This window comes from Dipodomys spectabilis, unplaced genomic scaffold (assembly GCF_019054845.1).
Source record: "Dipodomys spectabilis isolate Male_0828 unplaced genomic scaffold, ASM1905484v1 ptg000569l, whole genome shotgun sequence".
Classification (NCBI taxonomy): Eukaryota; Metazoa; Chordata; class Mammalia; order Rodentia; family Heteromyidae; genus Dipodomys; species Dipodomys spectabilis.
Genome location: NW_024871246.1, coordinates 112313 through 129951, shown reverse-complemented (window position 1 = coordinate 129951; position 17639 = coordinate 112313). Strand labels below are relative to the sequence as shown.

The 17639-nt window shown below is 39.8% G+C and overlaps 1 pseudogene; it reads right to left on the bottom strand.

Moving 5' to 3' along the window:
* Positions 1-11357: 11357 nt before the first annotated feature.
* Positions 11358-16379, bottom strand: LOC122100196 (annotated as a pseudogene).
* Positions 16380-17639: the final 1260 nt, after the last annotated feature.

The following is a 17639-nucleotide window of genomic DNA, read 5'->3' as shown; positions in this document are numbered from 1 at the left end:
TGTCTGAATCTAGCAGAGAGCGAATGATGGTTTGATTGCAGAGCTGTTAAATCTATTCCTGAATGTGGGAGGCTACGATTTGCAGTGCTTTGGTAGATGAGTCTTCATGCAGCTTCACAATAAACTTCTATGATATCACTGTCAACTTTGCCATTACAACAGATAGGTGTCAGCCACTGATCTCACCCTTACGTGGACTTTAGATACACAAAGAAGAAAAAAATAATTAGAAGAATTAACTGTTAACCACAAGATCACAGCTCGATGAGCTTTCCTGACTGAATTCTGAGATTACATGAGCAGGGCAGTTTCATCTACACAAGGCTACTAAGCACTAAGTACCAGGCAATGTTGTAGGCAACTGGAGAAACAGATGTGAATACAGCTGCAAGTGGCCTGCTCCATGAACCTTTCATGCTGAAGGAGAAAACCAGAAATTACAATGATAATGTCAATATTTCAGAAGGATGGTAATGTGGGGAGACAGCTTCATATTGAGGATGGGAGGAAGGCACATATGATCTAACAGCAGGGGACATTATCCATGCAATTATTGCTTTTCCATGCTGGCTCCACTCTCAATCCCAGATCTCATCCTTCTGAGTAACAAATTATAGGTATGAGGCACCTGCAGTGAGCTCTTTGATATAAATATCTATAACCAATTTTTGCTAAGTTTCTTGAAAGTTTCTTGAGAAGAAGGTTCAAAATTAAATACATTATGTGTCTTAAACATTCTTTTCATTATCTTCTAATTATTTGAATATGAGCTGTCTTCCTCACTTTTGGGAAAATTTTTTTTCATTGTTCAAATCCTGGAGAGGGAAGGAAAACCACAATTTCTTTGCCAAACTTGAAAAAAAAATAGTCATTTCAACTTACAAGTTTTGCCAAATAGTATGTCATGTCCTTGATGGATTTTTCATCTTCAACAAGTTTAGATGAATGAAATTATAAATGGGAGAAAATCAACCACATAGTAACAAGTTTATCACAATGACAGATATAAGCTCTCCACTTTCTACCGGATAAATCATTTGCCACAAGCATTAAAAATCTTGAATAAAGACTTGGAGATTCTTCCTCTTTATATAAAGTTGGATTTTGGTTTTTTTTTTGTTTTGTTTTTGGTTGGTCATGGGGCTTGATCTTCCTCTTTATATAAAGTTGGATTTTTGTTTTGTTTTGTTTTGTTTTTGGTTGGTCATGGGGCTTGATCTTGGGGCCTGGGGGCAGTCCCTCAGCTATTCAGCTCAAGGAAAGCACTCTACCGCTTGAGCTACAGCACTACTTCTATTTTTCTGGTGGTAATTTAGAGATGAGACTCACAGAGTTTGCTGCTCAGGCTGACTTTGAACTGCAATCCTCAGATGTCAGCCTCCTGAGTAGCTAGAAATACAGACATGAGCCACCAGCCCCTGGCAAAAGCTGTATTTTATCAGTTTTGTTGGCTTGAATGATTACCAAGGAAAAAATAGAAACTAAAATTGTTAGCTTGTGCTAAAATTTGCAATAGTTTTACCATGAATAATAGTGAAATATTTAAAATTACATATTTTGAGAGTATATAACTAATTAAATTTTATTGTTTTAAAATAATTAAATATATCTCTTTTTTTATAGACACTGAAGTCTGAGTTCAGAACTTGTACTTGTTGGCAGGCACTCTCCTGTGTGAGCCACATCCTTCTGATCATTTTTAATCAATCATCTATTAAATAATTTGAAGCTCACAAGTCATCTTTTGCTAAGATTAAGTAAAATAAGCCTAAACTCCTGCCTTTTGAGTAACAGAAGAAATCCTAATATTTAGATGTATAGACTCAAAAAAATGAAACAACCTAAGAACAATCTTATCAATAAATAAGCAAGTGAATTCACTAGATCATTCCCCAAAACAGATATAGGTGTCTAAGGAATACATGAAAATATTCAACATCTTTAATAATCAAGGAAATGCAAATCAAATCTATGTTGAAGTTTCATGTCTGCCTAAGCACAATGCCTATTAATCCTACATATACACCTGAAGAAATGTAAGTCAGCCTTATGGTAGAGCTATCTGCACACACATATTTTATAGCAGGATTCAAATAATCATATTCCAGAATCGGCCTCCACAGGCCGAAAAGTGTGTAAAACTGTTATCCCCAAATAAGAATTAAAAAGGTCTGGGAGTAGAGCTGTGGACCAAGTGGCAGAGTACCAGCTTTAATGGAAAAAATCCAATCAAGAGATTAAGGCCCCAGGTTCAAGCCTCAGGACTGGCAAACACACACACACACACACACACACACACACACACACACACACACACACACACACGCACACAAGGCTGCCTATATTTTTAGCTAAGTTTCTTAATACCCTAAAATTCATGTACCTATGACAGAGCTTAATATAATGGGAAAGTGATATTTATAATGATAAACTCTTACTGAAGAACCCAGGTTTTTTTTCTTGATTTGTTTTGTTTTTGTGCTCATTGGACTTGAACTCACGGCCTAAGTACTGTCCCTGAGCGTTTTTGTTCAAGGTTGGTGCTCTACCACTTTGTTACAGTGCCACGTTCCAGGTTTGTGGTAGTTCGTTGGAGATAAAGAGTCTCAAGGACTCTGTCCTCCACACACTGATTTCAAACTGCAATTCTCAGATTTCACATTTCTGAATTGGTAGAATTCGAGGCCTGATCCACCAATGCCAGGCTAGAACTTGAGTATTTTCACCACTGCTCATTTGAAGAGTTCAAATCTTTTTACTCCAGAATACTTACCAAGCACAGTTCTCTCTGGATGGCAATCAAGCAAATACAGAGGCGCCCATAGTTCACACCTGTAAATCCTAGCTACTGAAAAGTCTGAGATCTGAGGATCGTGTTCAAAGCCAGTCCAGACAGGAAAATCTGGGAGAATTTTAGTCCCAATTAACCACAAAAATGCCATATGTTGAGCTGTGGCTCCAGTAGTAGAGCTCTACCTTAATCAAATATCTCAGATTCACTTCAGACCCTGAGTTCAAGGCCCAAGACCAGTGCACATGCGCGCACACATGCACAATTTTATAACATAGTTCTCAAACCTAGCAAGGTTCCATCTTAATCCCTTAATGTCATGCTTTGCTATGAGAATTGGAAAAGTCTAACCTCTGGTATGGGCTGCAGTCCATGATGGTAAAACAGCATCTGGAGAGAGTAATTACCTCAGAGCCAATCGGACCGACCCAGACTGGAAGTACGAGTGAGGTGGTGCGAACACATGGCCATTTGAAATAGAAAATTCATGACATTTGTACTGTATCTACTAACAAAATTGTGCAAAGATCAAATAACTTACAACCCAGTTGTTAAAAATATAGCCTGAGATTCAACTGAATTTCAAATTCACTTTTGGTTATTTATCTGCTTTTGGTTAAAGAGGAAGACACTTTATCACTGAGCTTTATTCACTTGTACAAAAATGTGGATTGAGCCATGGACAGATGGCTCATGACTATAATCTTACTCAGGAAGTTGAAATGGAAAGATTATGTTTTAAAGCCATCCTGGGCAGAAAAGTACCTATGAGATACTTATGTCCAGTTAATCACTCAAAAACTGGAAGTGGGGGGCTAAGAATTTGGCTCAGTGGTAGAGTGCTTGCTTTACAAGCATGAGGCCCTGAGTTCAATTCCTCAGCACCATATAAGCAGAAAAAACTGGAAGTGGTGCTAAGGCTCAATTGGTAGAGTGCTAGCCATAAGCTGAAGAGCTGAGAGACAGCGCCCAGGCCCAGATATCAGGCCCCATGAACAACAACAACAAAAAATCAACACAGAAGTGGGGTTGTGGCTCAAGTGGTAGAGTGCTAGAAAATGGATCAGGGACTGTACCCAGACCCTGAGTTCAAGTACAACAATGAACAACAAAGAAATGTGATTGGATTGTGGTATTTTCCATCTCCTAGGTTTATGATTATTCAATAATCAGAATTTATTGAGCATTTCCTATGGAAAAGAGGTGTTTTTCCTCACCAGCAAGTGATTTATGATGCTGCAGAGCATGCAATGGATACCCTCTACTTCAGTGGAGAATTGAATGTGAATTTTGTGGGGTCCTATTAGAATAGCAGGTCAGGAGCAAAACTGATAAGGATTCAAGCTCTCTGTTAAACCATACTGTAGCCATTTTGATTTTTGTTAAAGTAATAATTGATTTAGACATTGGTGGTTTATGCCTATAATCCTCACAGCTTAGGAGGCTGAGATCTGAGAAGCATGATTTCAGGGCAGCCCAAGCAGGAAAGTCCATGAGACTTGTCTCCAATTAATCAGTGATAAACCCAGAAAAAGAGGTATGGCTTAATAGAGTATTATTTCTAAGAAAAAAGCTCTATTTAAGCTGCCCTAACCTTCCAAGTCCTATTTTGGGACATTACCACCTAAAATGCTGCTGGACCATGCCTTCCCTTGTATGTTTGCCTACAGCCTATAAGCTGTTTAGCCCTCAACTTTGGTGGTGGCATGATTCGTGTATGGAATATACTGCCCAGAAAAAAACAACTATGATATAAGCAATGTTTGACAATGTGTTAAATCCAAAGTTGCAATGGTAAGGATGTTTTCTGTTTAACTTTTTTCTTTAGTTAATTGCTTTTAAAAGTTTGGGCTGGGAAGGTAGCTCAGTGGTAGAGTGCTTGCCTTGCATGCCTGAGGCCCTGGGATCTATTCCTCAGCACCACATAAGCAAAAAGAAAAAATCCAGAAGTGGTGCTGTGGCTCAAGTGGTAGAGAGCCCTAGCCTTGAGCTGAGGAGCTGAGGGACAGCACCCAGGCCCAGAATTCAGGCCCCACGACCGGACCCAAAAAAATAAAATAAAATAAATTAGCTGCTTATTTAATTTACTCGAGGAAATCAAAAGTTAACGTTTGGGACTTTTGGTGAAATTTGAAACTAGGCAAGTAAGAGCACCCATTGTCCCCAAATTCATCATTTGAAATTATTAAAACTTTATTCATATGTTTTAATAGTCAGAAATTTGAGCCAAGCATGGGAGCTCACACTTGTAATGCTAACTGCTGTGTCTTGACTAATGCAGAGAGGACCATGATTTGATGCTAGCCCAGGCAAAACATTCACAATATTGGATCGCAATCAATATCTGAAACCAATGCATTGTGCTTTTTATTTCATCTACTCAGAAAGGGTAAAAAGAAGGATTGTGGTCCATAATGGCCTGGTCATAAACATAAAACCATACCACAAAAATGTCTCAAGCAGAGCGGGTGCAGGTGACTCATGCCTGTAGACTTAGCTACTCAGGAGGCTGAGATCTGTAGATCACAGTTCAAAGCCATCCCAGGCAGGAAAATCCGTGGGACTCATCTCCAATAAACCATTAGAAAACCAGAAGTGGTGCTGTGGCTCAAGTAGTATAGCATTCGCCTTGAGCTGAAGAGCTCAGGGACAGCGCTCAGGCACAGAGTTTAAGACACATGACCAACAAAAACAAAAATGACTAATGCAAAAAAAGCAGGTGTATGGCTCAACTGGTAGAGCACCTACCTAAAGTGCATGAGGCCCTGAGTTTAAGTTCTAGGATAAAAACGAGAGAAAGATGTGAACATATGGAAGGAAGAAAAGAACGAAGGGAGGAGTTATTCTGTATATTGTACTTGTCTAGTTATTTCATTAAGGTGGCTTCTCATTCCTTTTTCTTTTTTTTCTGTCAGTTGTGGGGCTTGAACTCAGGTCCTGCATCTTGCCCCTGAGCTTTTGTGCTCAAAGCTAGTGCTCTACCACTTTGAGTTACATGGTCACTTATGGGTTTCAGTGGTTAAATGAAAATAAGAATATCATAGATTTTCCTGACCAAGCTGTTGTTGAACCTTGATCCTTAGATCTCAGCCTTCTGACTAGCTAGACTTACAGGTATGAGCCACTGGCTCTGGGCACTCACTTGTTTTCTTTCTTTCTATTTTTTATCAGTCATGGGACATGAACTCTGGGTGCTGTCCCTGAGCTCTTCAGCTGAAGTGAAGCACTCCACCAGAGTCCACTTCTAGTTTTCTGATTGCTAATTAGAGATAAGAATCTCATTAGAGAAGTTCCGAGGCAGATGGCAAAGGAGAAGCTGGAGGCTAAACAAGCTCCAGCATAGAAAGCAGTTTTAGTGTTGCTAAACACTGTTTAGTGAACAGTCCTAGGCTACAGAATCACCCCAAGTGTGCCGTCAGGTACAGAGAGCTTGGCCAGAGAAGGAAAATCCACACAAGGAGGCAAAACTGAGCACTTGCAGGTAGCCAAGCCTGCAACGGATGCAGCGGCAGTGACAGTGGCGGTAGTGGCCATACCTATAACAGAGAGAGTTCAGGAAAACAGCACCAGACACAGCGGGTGAGTAGATTCTACTCATCACTAGCAAGAACTGACAAAGAGCAGATATCTTCATCCTGCAGATCACACACCATAGACAACTCAGGAACCAACACTCTTGCATGAGTAGAACCCTGACATCCTCACTCCTTATCTGGGAGCAGAGGAGGGAAAGCCATCCCTCCCCAACCACCAGAGATCTCCATCTTCCATACTGACAAAGGCCCCTGTGAGCAACTAGCTACAACTCAGGGCTTGGATGAAAAGAAAAGAGTCATTTAGCAGGTCACAAGAACCTGACCTAACCTGCCAGGCTCAGCTCCACCCAGGGGAAAATCACCCAGCCCAGACAGAGGAAGATCCACCTCCCACCTTAGGAGAGATTTTCTTCACTGTGTAAACAGAACCAGAGGCTGCCCCTCCCTACAGCAGCCTAGAAAATCAACTAAAATTCAGTAAACACAAACCCTGAGAATGGATCCAGGCTGGGCTCTGTGTCTCTGGAGCTAGACCCTCAGGGAAAAGCTAGTTTGCTGAAAAGCCTCAACCCTACCCAGAACCTATCCTCATCACAGCATCTCGAAACTAGAGGAAACAGCCATCTCCCTCTTTTGTGATACTCAAAGCAGATCTCCCTCCCATTGAACTAGCCTGGGAAGAGGATCACAAAATCCTGGGTAAAGCAGAGCATTTTTCTGCCTGTTCAAACAAACTGACTTAAGAATCCAATCAAGCCACAGGAAAACCAAACACCACAAGCAGACCTGAGACTGCACCAAGAGAGTGGTTATGGACACAGGGGAGATAAAGGAGCTTCCAATCCCCTCTCCAAAAAAGAACTCTTTTTGTACCTTTTTTTAATTGTATTTTTTCATTGCTTTCTATTAATCTTTTTTTTCCTCTCATAATTTTTATTTTATGTGTATGTGTGTGTGTGCTTTTTTTTATATCTTCTGATCTTTTGGTACTTTTTTATTTTCTGTTTTTTCTCTTTCTTTCTTTTTTGAGTGACTTAATTGATATTCTGCTCATCCCCATATATATACCCGTCGTCAATTATTAGACCTTATACCCCATGGTATATACACTTAATCCAGAAATTTATTACTCAATTCATAAGCTCTTAGGTTAAATACTTTAGTAGCAATATTATATCTTTATACCTATATAATTTCCTGTTTCTCTGTTTGTTTTTTGCTGGTCATGGGGCCTGAACTCTGGGCCTGGGCACTGTCCCTCAGCTCTTCAGCTCAAGACTAGTGCTCTACCACTTTGATCCACAGCGCCACTTCCAGCTTTTTCTGCTTATGTGGTGCTGAGGAATCGAACCCAGAGCCTCATGCATGCAAGGCAAGCACTCTACCACTGAGCCACTTTCCCAGCCCTAATTTTTAATAACTAATTTTAAGCACTTTTATTTTTTAGTTTTTCATGTCTCCTATCCCTCACCTCCTCTCATTCTACCCTTCTCTCAATACCATTTCTTTAAACTTACATAATTTTTAAGTGTTTCACTGTTTAAATTTAAATTTTTATTTCCATTTTTCTTCTTTTCTTTTAAATCACTCTCCTAATCACTCTGTCTAATCTATTTCTCTCTCTGAGATAAGAACTTAGTTAAATTCACTCTCCTTTAACCTCTCCATAGCCCTCTAATCAGTGGTATTTCTCTGAGGAATTACTGTCAATGTTGCCACAGTGCCTAGTCCAAGGCCTCTCACAAAGGCTCCTAACCCAACCTGTCTGAGCCTCTGTGTGAGTTAATCATCATTGAACAACTGCGTTCCATGGTTTGTGAGACATTCGCTTCTGTGATAATATGCACATGAGGGCCCAAGAAGAGAGTTCCCTGGAAGGAATGTCCTAAAATGCAAAACATCTACTAGGGCAATGGAAACCCATGGTTGGGCATGCTTAAATTTTTAACCTGTGCACTGAACTAACAAGAACACATTAAGACACACTAAGAAACCCTGATGTAAAGGATCAGAAGGGCTGAGGGGAAGGGAGCCGCATGCTCAGGAATATAAATGGAGCTAAGGGAGCCACATGCTCAGGAATATAAATGGAGCTTACAAGCCACTGCAGGCTCTGACTTTCTATGTTGAAGTAAAGAATAACAGGCAGCCCAAGTTTCTAAGAACTCATTGTGTAAGCTATATGCCTCTTTCAGAACTTCTTTCCCTCCTCCTGTGTTTTGAGAACAACAGTTAGTATTGTGTTTCTGTCTCCTAGGGGCAATTTTTCTCTTCACACAATGCTTAAAGTAGATAATAGGAAGCTGAAATTAAAGTTAACAAGTATGAAATAGCACACAATGCTTGCCCTGAATTCCTGGACCTAAAAAGTTCCCAATTCTGAGCACAAAGTGATCATGGGTGTATCCTAACAACCTCCACTGAATGGAGAAATTTGAACAATTTTCCCAAGGCAGGTATTGTCCAGTACAGTAGTTACCACCTATAACCCTTGTTATTAGGATGGTTGTGATCTACTAGAACAATGTACTTGAAACTGGGCCAAGACGAGACAACTTATCTTTGCTAGAAACGGGGGAAGACAACTAGAAGAATGTTTCTCTGGCACAGACATGGATATAATTACAACAAAGTACTAAATTGTGGCTCATCAGCAAAGACTGTCAGTTAATACCTCAATAAAGGTAATAACTAAACATAAAAATTAAAAAAAAACTATTTGGGTTTCAGTACTAACATCTTTTTAAAGGTGTGTGTGTGGTGTCTGAGATTTTGTATGGGGCAGCACTGTTTCTTAAAAATCATCCTATTGGCACTATCTTTAGGTTTCCCATTCAAGTCAGGTGGCATTCTAGCTGTACCACTTGAATTACACAATTCTTGACTTCTGTTGGTTAAGGAGATAAACATGTAAGGTATATGTCAACCTTGGTTGGTTTCAAATTATGATCTTCAGATCTCACTCTCTGGAGTAGGTAAGGCTATAAGAGTGAGCCACTATGCTCAGCCCAGTATTTCCAGGAAGTTACTTAATCTTTCTGAATCTCAGCTTCTTCTTGTGTGGAAAGTGAACAAAATTATTTTGTGGATCTTAGAATCTGGTGGGAGTTATGACTAGGTATAGGAAGTGTAAGTGTTTGGGATGTGCAGACAGAGCCTGACAATCTCATAAAACTACTGATGTTTATATTGAAATGAATTAAAGGAATTGGAAACGATGGATTTTTCTTTTTTTGTTTATCCATTTCTGGGCAGTGAGGGAGCCACAGAAATTCAAGGAGAACAAGGAAACAAATGCAGCAGTGATACTCTGTAGATATTATGTTGACAATCAACTATACCACTTGTGGGCAGGGAAAGGAGGGAAAAACAGAGAGAGAGCAAAGAAGTGATGAGATTTTCGAACATGAAATGAACTCATTATCTAAATTACAAAATGGTGACCCGTATGTCCACTATATTAACAATAAAAAATTTTAAAAGTCCAGGTTGATGATTCTCTCCTCTAGTTTTAGTTAGAGGACCTTGAGAGTCAAGCCCACCTATAGAGTTTTCGAAGGTCAATTGATATGATAATTAATATAGAGCCAAAATCTCTTAACAAATGTTATAAAAAAGTATTTCATTCGTAGTACTTCTTTCTGTTTGAATGGAGATTCTATATGTTATTGGCAGAGCTATGTTTTTTACTTTTTGTTTTCAGTATTTGTCAACTGTTGAAATCCTTCTTGAAGCTCTGGGACAGAGGTCTGCTATATCTTGGCACCCTGCCCCTAACTAAAATAGTAATCAACCTTTGAAATTAATTTACTTGTGTATGAGTTTGTTTTATTTCTTTATTCATTTATATATTTATTTGTTTATTTATTTATTTTTGTTGCTGGTGGTGAACTCTGGGCCTGGTCGCTGCCCTCAGCTCTTCAGCTCAAGGCTAGTGCTCTACCACTCGAGCCACAGTACCACTTCTGGCTTTTTCTGCTTACGTGGTGATGAGGAATCAAACCCAGGGCCTCAGGCATGCAAGGTAATCTGTCTAACACTGATCTACCTTCTCAGAACCTATGAGGGGTATTTTTGTGCACGGGTCTATCAAGGAAATCTATTCAGCAAATGTATTCATTTGCCACTAGACATTAATTATGAATTATCTGATAGTTAAAGGATAAATTGTTATCATTTTTACTAGGAATTGTTTGTCTTCCCATGCTAAAAACATGGAGGAGGGTATTTTAAACTAAAACTACAAAAGAAATTTAAGATCTTTGTGCTAACAAATGTGTCCAGTTATTACATTAAACAGAAAATTCAAACTTCATGAATACAGAGCTCAAACTTCTTATACTACTTATTTCAAAATGCAAATTAAAGGGAAAATAAGACAGGGGATAAAATTTATATTGTATGTTAATTTTTAAAGAGGAAAATAAGATCCTAGATGGCAGATTAAAGGCAAAGCAATATCAGAGCCCTATCTGCTCAATAAGAAATAAGAAGCATATATGAAAAAAAAACTGCAAAGTGCACATCAGGCAAAGGCAAGCAGTCAGAGCCTACCACCAACACAGAAATACCATATATCTCAGAAAAAGTAAACAAGTTCAGACCAGTGCTCATCCTTATCCCTGATTTCAATAATACATATACACCCCCTATACACACACACACACACACACACACACACACACAATAAATGTATGCAACAGCTCAACCTACTCACATCCACTCAACATTAATCAAAGTGCTTACTGTAATATTTGAAACTTTAAGTTTCAAGTCATGTAAATAATTGATAATAGATGCATAAGTAATTATTTTCTGAATAGCGCTCTGCTATGAAAGTGAGAATTCATGATGATTATAACTACTTAAAACATCTCTGAATCTCAAAAAAATTAAACAACACACAATCCGTATTTTGCGACTGCATTTCTACCAGCTATTCTGCAAAGGCTTCATAAGAAGATACTTATGAAATTTTGTGTACCAAAAATTAAATACTAAATTCAATTAATACCTGAGTAAGTGAAGAGAAAGATGATCAGAGAGAGGTCTCTCTGCTCTGCCTCCAGTTCTCAGCCAGCTGTACACTGTGGCATCTTTGCTGCTGCTGGACCTTAGTTGTCTTCTCCAGTGCAGTGGCCACACTGGGGTTGGATTGGGCGTGGTAGGGAGATGAGTTTGGCCACATGGGAGGCCACACTGGGGTTGGGGTTTGGGGCAGTGTGGAGGGGAGAGGATTCCTTGGCAGAAGCTGGTGAAGCAAGGAAAGAGGCAGGAAGCTGGAGGCTTAGGATGCAGCATGCCCAAAGGCTGCCTGGTTCTGGAGAATGTCTGTGAGTGGGGTTGTTGGGGCGGATCCCATGGGGCCTGGTGGCCTGGTGAGAAGAGGAAGGAGTCTCAAGTACTGCAAAGGAGGACAATGAAAATTAAGATCACAGTGGCTGAACAATTTCAACAACAAAGGTGGGGATATGGAGGTAAACTCTGGGAATGGAGAGGACGGCAGCACTGGGCCAGTGGCGTTCAATCCTTTCTGGACATACCTGTAAGTGTGTGAGGACTGGCTCCACCACAGCTTTGGCCTCACTCGACTTGAACAGGCACCTGGAATGGTCACCTCAGCCTCAGCCTGCCCCAGAGAGCCACACTGGCATAGATGCTGAAGACCAGGTAGTGGCTGAGAGGCTATGCGCAACTTGGTGGAGGAAGCATGGCTGGTGGGTGCAGCTCCAGCCAAGCCAGGTCCAGGGCCACCGGGGAAGTTCGGACTGTAGATCTAGAACAGGCAGTTTGCCCCAGACCAGTGGGACTTCCAGGGACTTTCGTGTTGGCCAACACGTGCATGATGGGAACTTAATAAGCATGGCCCAGTGGTCTCCACGGAAAAGTGCATTCACTCCTGTGCCTCTCCTGTCTTCTGGACTCTCACTGTCCTCCTGCTTCCTGCTGAAGTACCAGGCCATAGACCCCCCAAAGGCCAGCAGAGAGCCGTTGCCAATGTAAATGCAGGAGGCTCATTTATTACAGCTCGAGCTGGACTCACAAATCTTCCCTGATACAGCAGGTCAGAAATTGTCAGTCTCAATCTCTTGTTCAGCAAGGTTTTTTTTATTGTGTATGAAGCAGGTGGAAGAATCATTACAACACTGATTTTGTGATAGGTCGGTGGTTCGTAGTAAATCTAGTCTTAAATTTATTGGTTGGGGAATGATCATTTCCAGTAAGGGCAGGGACTTTCTAGCTTAGCAGTTACAGGATAGGTTAAATCATAAATAGCATGCATATTATAAGTTGGGGTAGGTGGGGCCAATCACAGGAATGCTGAGGGCACTAGTCCTGGATTATTTCCCGACCTAAATTGCTTTCTGATAGAGTTGGGAGATAATCTGTCAGGGCAGTCTGAGATTCCTGGACAGATCAGGGCTGTCTGATTTCTTAGTAATTTTTACTGTTACATTTTCTTAGAACATGAACTGACACTCTTTTTCCAGTAGCAGATAACAGATATTTTCCTTAGATTTTCTGATATCACTGCCAACTTATTTGTCCTCTCACTGACACGTCCAACTACAGGAGTCAACTTCTCCACGCCGATGACAGGCCATCTCGGAGATATTCACAGGGCTATGTTTCCTCTCTCCATCTCAGGCCTTTCTACTGAAAGAACATCCTTACTAAAAACTTTTTACTTGTTTCTAAAAACTTTTTAGTTGTTTCTAGTGAGGAAGAAAAGTAAGGCCTAGTTGCAGCCATGGAACCAAGAATTGAGGGCCATGGCTAGAGCAAAACGCCCTGAGAAAAGATGGATTCATTTTTGTCAAAGACACAAGTCTTTATGGGAACTCTCATTCTAACTGATTTTCTTCCTAGTAATATATTCACAGAATATGTAGACTATGTAATGAATGAACAATGACATATGCATAATATTTGCGAATATGGAGGGAATTAAGAAAAAACTGCAATGGCCAGAAGTAACTGGTTCTTTGAAAGAGAGCTGGTAGGTTCTTTGTTTGGCCTCTAAGCCTTTTAGCACAGTATTTTGTATTGCATTCAAACATATGAAGTTCTTAAAATGTAAAATCAGGACAAATAGTTAAAAATAAGGAAATTTTCCTAATAAAGTATCACAAACTGCATCTTTAAATTCAGAGGTACTTAACTTGAAATTTTTCTCACGTTAAATTGCCTTTTGTTCTACCGAAGAGTTGATATTTCAAAATTCCTAAAGAGAATTATTTTGTTTTCTTTTCTTCCTTTTTAAGGAACCATAGTGAGGTCCACCTGTTTCTGCTGTGAGCTCTTTCTTCCACTTACTGCCCAGTTGCTGTCAATACTCATCCCCATACGAGACAAGCAGCTCACATACTGCCTTGATGACATGACAGGTTTGGTAGAAGATCTACCTGTGGTACTGAAAGGCCCTCAGATTCTGATTCTCAGCATACCTGCCACAGTTCATATACCTAAAGTTGAAGCAGGCACAGCAAGGAAACCTAAGAGGGTAAGTTTCTGCTCTCTTTGGATCTACTCCTAATACTCATCCACTCTAGAACCCTAAGTGCACTGTTTTCAAATCCCAGTTCCAGACTTCTCTTAATCCTTATTTGTCTCAAATAGATTGATTTCCAGATTCTCTAAATTGAGTTAAAGTTTATGTCATAGATTTGGGTGGGGACATGTACTCTGTTTCTAGATTAGCACACATCCTTTGACATTTGGCCCAAGTAATTTTCCTTAGATTGGACTCACTCATGCACCTATCTCCACTATGTTCCCATAGAAATTCAGAGAACCCTTTGTCTTATAAAGACAATAGAGGGAAATTTGTTTATTCATGATGTCGTTTCATGATAAGACAATGGTTCCCCATGGCACAGGGCTGCAGGACATATCATAGACCCACTGCTTTCTGAACCTCACCACTGCTCCAACTCTGCTTCTACGTGTTTGAGTGTACCCTAATAGACTAAAGTTCTTTCTTGTAGGTTGTTAGGGCACTATGTACTTTGCAAAAACTAGGAAGAAAAATTATACTTAAATACTCCTACAATGAAATTGTCATTTCTATCTCCACATGTGTTTCGCAATTACTCAAGGAATATGATTTATTCAACTACTGAGGGTAATTCTTTGACTCATATACAGTATGAGCTTTATAGATGCATGTTCTATGAATGAAGTTAGGCCCTTTGGTTTTTCTTCTGATGTCTTAATTTTGTCTCTTATGGAAATTTTTATTTTGATACAGTACACATATATATATGCATGCATACATACATACATACATACATACATACATAACAGAGCTAATGATTGAACTCAGTAACTAAACTTACCTCTTGCAATAAAAGCACTCTACCACTTGAACCACTAGCCCTTTTTGTGTTGTTTATTTTTGAGGTATTTTTTGTCTGTCAAGTGGCATAAGCTCTGTGCCTGAATGTTGTCCTTCAGCTCTTCAACTCAAGGCAAGGTCTCTACCACTTGATCCACAGTGCCACTTTTGATTTTCTGGTGGTTTATTGGAGATAAGAGTTTCACAGCCTTTCTTCCATGGGCTGGATTTGAACCATGATACTCATATCTGAGCTTTCTGAGTACTTACTAACAGGTTTGAGCCACCAGTGTGCAGTTTATTTTTGAGGTATTATTTCCCCTGCTGTCCTGGGTTGCCATCCTGCTTGTGCTTGCCTGGGTTGCTGGAGATACTTCACTTTATCCAGCCATTGTACTTCCACTCTAGCTGGGATAACAAATGTGCACCAACGTGCTCAGCCATTGGTAGTAATCGGGGTCTTATAATCTTTTATGCTAGGACTGGTATCAGACTGAGATCCCATTATCTCTATCTCAAAAGTCCAAATTAAAGGTTGAGCTATGGAACCCAGCTATACTCTTTATATTTTATTGCTTTTCCCTCAAATATTCATAATTTTGAAAGCACCAAGTACAGCAAAATAAAAATGGAGATATGGGAATCCATTGAGAAAGGTGTGATGATCAGGGTGCAAGTCTTGTGAAGAGAATATCTTCTTAGGAACCATGAAAATGACTGCTGGACTCACTCCAGATGGCCTGGGATTTATCTTTTGCATCTACACATAGTAGTTTCTCCTTTTTGTGATCTGAGTTTCAGAAAGACAAGCTAAAGGCTTTTGAGTAATAATAGGCAAAATCACATTACTTGATTCCAGTGATGCTCTTTGAGCCTGCATGGATTGTGAACACATAGGATGCCGTCTACACATCTGAGGGGATTTGTCATAGTCCTAACAGAGGCTCCTTAAGCGTGAATGCACTTTGCCTCTAACACACTCTGTTTATATGCACTATACTTTGATCCTAAATCAGAATGTCCTTGTTTATGCAGATTCCACAAACACATACAACTATTTTGTCCATGTCCTAGCAATGTTTCATTGGAGGCACAGGGGGACACATGGAGTTAGAGAAAGGGGGGAAAGGGAGGGCATTTCTTACCATCCAGGAGTACCTATTGTCAGCATCTTTGTCTTCTATGAACAAGCCCTCATAGGGGCTAAAGTGCAAACCCAATGGCAGATCAGATTCCTCATTCCATACTCTAAGCCCAGCCTCAGGAATACTGTACTGATGAATTCTCAGCCCAGTGGATAGATTGAGGACTGAATGGTCATAATGCCCCTTGTCCACCACATTATCTCTTACAAATATAGGTGGCCCATGAACAGTGTAGCTGTTGATGAAGAAGTTCTGACACTGCTCACAATCTGAGGCAAGACCAGCAAAAATTAGTAAAAAAATATGTACATTCCCAGATTTAACAATCATGAGAAAGAGCACAGAATGCATATCATTGTCACTTAGTTCTTCATGTGAAGTTACTAGAGTAAACCAGTAATTGGGGGCCAAATGACCTGATGAATTATTATAAAAGCACATTTGCCTTCTGTTTGAACAAACGCAGAGGGTTACTTACATAGGTAATCATCATCCTGGTGTTTACGGATATCTTCATAAGCATAACTTTTTCTTTCCTGTAAGCTGTATATGCTCATTTTTACCTCTTTTTTTCTACGTCCATGTTGAAAAACAATGGTTTGTTAAGTTTGGGATCAACAATGTTTGTTCCTATTTCTTCAGAAAAGTAAAATTTCTTACTACCAAATTATCATCCATTCTTCTCACATAATCTGGTCCCCCATTAACCTTTGACTCAGAGATGCAAAGACTTTACTTTAACACTAATTACAGGTTTCTAATTCAGTTTTAAGTTTTGGCCATTCCCATTTTCAGGTTTAATATCTACTTCATTAAATCTCTTATAAAGTGGTCATTGTTGAATTTATTCATTCAGAATATTTGTTGAGGGTATGTTAAGTATTGAGCAAAGACCTGGACATACAGGATTGAAAATGTGTGGTAACAGATTTATTAGACACTTTGCATGTATCTGTTATTTTACCTTTCACTTATCGTTTTCAGACAACATGCAGGCTGTACACATTTTTCTTGCCAGTCCTGGGGCTTGAACTCATGGCCTGGGCACTGTCTCTGTGCTTCTTTTGCTCAAGGCTAGCACTCAACAACTTGAGCCACATTGCCACCTCTGGCCTTTTCTGTTCATGTGGTTCTAAGGAATAGAACCAAGGGCTTCATTCATACAAGACACATAGGCTACAACAAGTCACATTCCCAGTGCAGTCTGTGCATCTTTATCCATGTTCTTCAGATTAACATTCAGAAGTTCAGGGAGATTGTAAAATGTGTCATGACCTAAGTGCCTCTATGTGGATAATAACCCAAGTGTGTAACTTCATTGTCAAATTCTTATGTGCTGCTCATTGGAAACCTAATTACTAGTTCCACAGCTAAGTTTGGCCTATGTTTGAACTTTCCAAAGTCCACCTCACATAGTCAGTTTACCCTCATCAACCTTGCTAGAATTTCCAAAATTAGTAAATTTCCCAAGTTATTTTCTCTTACACAATTTTTGTTTTCAGTATTGTCCTTGTGTATTTGCTTCTCCAGGAGGAAACACTGGTTTCTGGGCCTCTTCTAATCCACTTGACTTTGAGAAATTTATAATTCCTGAGAACTTCTTCAAACTAGGTTCCTTACCTAAGGTTGTCTTGGGCATTCCCTTCAATGAAAGTCACATATAGAATTAGAATCTATTTCTTAAGGCTTTCGTCTCCTATCACTTTTCTCTCAAATCCATATAAGTTAGACTGTGGGAGGGAGAGCACTTGAGAATAAAAACCGAAGAGCAAACAAGGTCTGTGAATGAAGGAAATGAAGCTTGGAAGAAGACAAGGCTAATGGAGACA